This window comes from Triticum urartu, chromosome 2A, assembly GCF_056163025.1.
Source record: "Triticum urartu cultivar PI428250 chromosome 2A, HENAU_Tu73, whole genome shotgun sequence".
NCBI classification, from domain to species: Eukaryota; Viridiplantae; Streptophyta; class Magnoliopsida; order Poales; family Poaceae; genus Triticum; species Triticum urartu.
Window position 1 is genome coordinate 512,733,217 of NC_141874.1, and position 4,828 is coordinate 512,738,044.

General features: G+C 47.8%; 1 long non-coding RNA gene across 1 annotated transcript; it reads left to right on the plus strand.

The window, feature by feature from the left end:
* The first annotated feature begins 759 nt into the window (after positions 1 to 759).
* LOC147985681 (uncharacterized) lies at positions 760 to 4,193 on the plus strand. The gene is made up of 2 exons (XR_015615138.1): positions 760 to 1,109; positions 2,504 to 4,193. It is a non-coding gene; the product is annotated as an uncharacterized LOC147985681 (long non-coding RNA).
* The last annotated feature ends 635 nt before the right edge of the window (positions 4,194 to 4,828 follow it).

Sequence of the window (4,828 nt, forward strand, 5' to 3'; positions counted from 1 at the left end):
GATGACCGGAAGCATAGAAATGAAGACATCAACGTAACAGATCGACCACTTCAAGAATAACCAAGACTGAGAAAACTCGTTAGAATTTCGTAACCAAATCCCTCCCCCCTTCCCCCTCCCTTAAATCTCGGGATGATATTTCTTGTAGTGGAGGAGATTTGTAACACCCCCAGTGTCATGCTACAGTGACCTCACCCTAATGGTGCCATGTCATCATGTTTAACTAAGCCAAATTGCCACTTGATAAAAATCAAAGCCATTTTCAAATTTAAAATAAAGCCAAATAAAATATTTCTTCAAACTGAAAAACTAAAATGTTTGAGATGTTGCAAGTATTCACTAAGTAATTTTCATGTAGAAACCAGCATCTTTTGAATTTTTAAAATGCCCTTAACCTATTTAGAATAGGGCTTGCAACATTAAATATACGCACATAAATTTAAAACTAAATTTGAACAGCTCGTTCTGGCCCCAATTTTTTTGTGCCAGCCTAGAACGTAGCCAAGTATTTTTGTGGTAAATATCACATCTAACAAAAATGAAATGGTGTCCAAATTAATTGCAAAGCAATGGCTTTTTAAATTACAGATAGATTAAAGAGAAAAGCACACACTATGCACCTAAAGCCTAGTGCTACAGTGTGAAGCCCAACACTTAACTGTACCAGGCCCAGCCCACCTGGCCGGCCTTTTCTTCCACCTCCCGACAAGGCAGGAGGCAGAGGCGCCATGGCCGCCCACGGACGAGATGCCTCACGTGGCGTGCATCCCGCGGTCTGGTGCTAGGTTAATATCACCCCGAACCCGAGGGACAACCCTAGCCCTCTCTGTTCTTCCTCCCTGCGCCGCTTTCTTCCCCGCAAGGCATTGCCGAGCCGCCGTCACTGCATCCTCGTCGATCCCGTGGTCACTGCCCTCCCCGCACCATGAGAAGATTACCAGGAGCCTCCCCATCCTCGTCTCCTTCGTCTACGACCGTTGAATCAAGTCGGGCCTTGCCGTACACTCGGCGTGGAGCACAACTTCATTGCGTACGTCGCTGGCATCCGACATCATTTGCCGCGGCACTGGTCCAACCCCGACCTCCCGAGCTCGTCGTCGAGCATCTCAGTGAGCCACTCTTCCGAAACCCCCACTCCCTGTTATTGATTAGTCGTCGAAACCGCCGTCACCGAGCTCGTATGAGACCCCGCGTACACGTACGTGTGTGCGTGCTATGCTGCACCTGTGCCACGGCTTAGCCGCTGCTTTGCTGCTACTCTGCTCGTAGCTATTGCCGCTGCCGCTGCTCTTGCTTTTGCCACTGCCTACTGCTGTTTCTTCTGCTGCCGCTCGCGCCGCCCGCCTGTGCCGTTGCCGCCGGCGCCCTACCCCGCGCCCGATCTACCTCACCGGAATTCCTCTGCCATGCCGACCGTGTCCTTCGCCTACCCCCGTGAGCGCCACTCCCATTCTCCCCGACCCCCTCCGTTCCGCCGCTGTTTCGCCGTGTCCGCGTGCGCCCCTGCTGGCCGGCGCCTGCCCGCGCCAAGCCCCATGTCTGGCCACGCCCCCCGTGCGTCCCCACATGCGTCGCCCATGCCCGCCCGTGCCTCCGCGCTCGCTCGTGCTGCCCCGGGTCGTTGTTGTTGCTGCTGCACTACTTCTGCTTGCCGCTGCTGCTCCTGCTAGTTGAGCCGCTGTTCTGCTCTGTCTACTGCTGATGTTTTTTCTGTAGCTGAGGCTAGCTTTTCTAAAATTACATTGATTAGCCCCCTGTATAGTCTCAGAACAGCAACTAAACAAAGCTTAACATAGCTGAAATAAATATGTGCGGGTAGTGCACTTGACAGGGTTCAATTCTTCCCATTGGAACAAATCCAAAGGTTACCCGAATTAATTCCTATGAAAATGACAAATATCTATGTTCTGTTAACCGGAAGAACTGAAAAACAAATGCTGGAATTGACATCCAATAGCACTTTTCAAACATATATTTGAGCAAGAAAATGGACACTAATGTAGATGGACCTGAGATTGTCATGTAGATCACAGCAGAGTGCCTAGATTTGATATAAGGCACTGATTCAAAGGATGTACAAAATGCTAGCTATAGCCTCTGCAAAACAACTAAGTGATGTTTAAAACTGTGGACTTAGCCAATTTTCAGGGATTCCAGAAAATGTTTAAAAACTTCAGAAAATTGTAGGAATTCATCCGTAGCTTGGATCGAAAATCTTTGTACATGAAAGTTGCTCAGAACGACGAGACGAATCCAAATACGCAGTCCGTTCGTCCGCCGCGCATCCCTAGCATAGCGAACACACAACTTTCCCCCTCCGGTTCATTTGTCTAAAAATGCGAAACACCGGGGATACTTCCCCGGATGTTTCCCCCCTTTTGCCGGTATCACCTAGTACCGCGTTAGGTCACCTCTAGCACTGCATATTTTCTTATTACGCTTTGTGATGCTTTGATTGATATGTTATTTATTGTGTCCCCCCTTTGTAACTTCTTTCCGGTAGACCCTGAGACAGCTGCCGGTATCCCTGTGATCGACTACATCGACGACGAACCCTTCTTGCCAAAGCAACCAGGCAAGCCCCCCCTTGATCAACCCGATATCGCCTATTCTTCTCTCCACTGCTTGCATTAGAGTAGTGTTGCATGTTACTGCTTTCCGTTAATCCTATTCTGATGCATAGCATGTCTTTGCTACTTCTGTTGTTACCTTTATCTGCAATCCAAAATGCTTAGTATAGGACACTAGTATTCCATCAGTGGCCCTACATTCTTGTTCGTCTGCCATGTTATACTATCGGGCCGTGATCACTTGGGAGGTGATCACGGGTATATACTAGACATATTACACATGATACATGTGGTAACTAAAGTTGGGTTGGCTCGTAGAGTACCCGCAAGTGATTCCGATGTGGGGGCATGAAAGAACAGGTGGCTCCATCTAGGTAGTGGTAGGCCTGAGTTCCCGACGGCCCCCAACTGTTACTTTGTGGTGGAGCGACAGGGCAGGTTGAGGCCACCTAGGAGAGAGGTGGGCCTGGCCCTGATCGGCGTTCGCGAATACTTCAATTAACACGCTTAACGAGATCTTGGTATTTGATTTGAGTCTGGCCACTAGCCTATACGCACTAACCAGCTACGCGGGAACAGTTATGGGCACTCAATGTCGTGGTATCAGCCGAAGCCTTTGTGACATCAGCGACTGAGCAGCGCGCGCCGGATTGGACTGGAATGCCTGCTCTTGTATTAGGTAGGCTAGGCCTGTTTCCAGCCGCCCTCGCAACGTGCAGGTGTGCAATGGGCGATGGGCCCAGACCCCTGCGCCATAGGATTTAGACCGGCGTGCTAACCTCTCTGTTGTGCCTAGGTGGGGCTGCGACGTGTTGACCTTCCGAGGCCGGGCATGACCCAGGAAAGTGTGTCCGGCCAAAGGGGATCGAGCTTGTTGGGAAATGTGGTGCACCCCTATAGGGAAGTTTATCTATTCGAATAGCCGTGTCCCTTGGTAAAAGGACGACCCGGAGTTGTACCTTGACCTTATGACAACTAGAACCGGATACTTAATAAAATACACCCTTTCAAGTGCCAGATACAACTCGGTGATCACTCTCTCACAGGGCGACGAGGGGAGGATTGTCGGGTAGGATTATGCTATACGATGCTACTTGGTGAAATTACCATCTACTCTCTCCTATATGATTCAAGATGGAGGCTGCCAGAAGCGTAGTCTTCAATAGGACTAGCTATCCCCCTCTTATTCTGGCATTCTACAGTTCAGTCCACAGATACTACCCATTTCATTGATTCCAATGCATATGTAGTGTAGATCCTTGCTTGCGAGTACTTTGGATGAGTACTCACGGTTGCTTTGCTACTTCTTTTTCCCCTTTTCTCGGTTATTGCGATCATATGATGGAGTCCAGGAGCCAGAGGATCCTGAGGATGTTTCTACGTGGAGTTCGGCTTCGAGGAGTAGTTAGGAGGTCCCAGGCAGGAGGCCTCGCCTTTTCGATTGTTGCTACTTTTGTGCTAGCCTTCTTAAAGCAAACTTGTTTAACTTATGTCTGTACTCAGATATTGTTGCTTCCGCTGAGTCTTGTGTATTCGAGCTATGTATTCGAGCCCTCGAGGCCCCTGGCTTGTAATATAAAGCTTCTATTATTTTTAATTTGTGTCTAGAGTTGTGTTGTGATATCTTCCCATGAGTCCTTGATCTTGACCGTACACATTTGTGTGTATGATTAGTGTACGATCAAATCAGGGGCGTCACATCATGCTCATCAAAAGGAATCCACTAACAAGGTTGATCAGGTCTCAACTCATTCCGAGTAACATGGAACCGGAGAATTTTCGAATAACACTAGGTTACCTCAACGGGGATATGAACATCCCCAACAATAAGAATATCACATTTCTTGTTGACAGTAGGAAGAGGAAATTCAAAACCTCCAAAAATAATCGATGGAATTTTTCCAATAGAATTGATACTGTGGACTTGAGGTTGTTTCCTTGGAAAGTGTACCGTATGCTCATTAGCATTAGCATGAAAAGTGACATTGCCTTTGGTGCAATCAATAACAGCCCCTGCAGTATTCAAAAAGGGTCTTCCAAGTATAATAGACATACTATCGTCCTCAGGAATATCAAGAATAACAAAGTCTGTTAAAATAGTAACGTTTGCAACCACAACAGGCACATCCTCACAAATACCGACAGGTATAGCAGTTGATTTATCAGCCATTTGCAAAGATATTTCAGTAGGTGTCAACTTATTCAAATCAAGTCTACGATATAAAGATAGAGGCATAACACTAACACCGGCTCCAAGA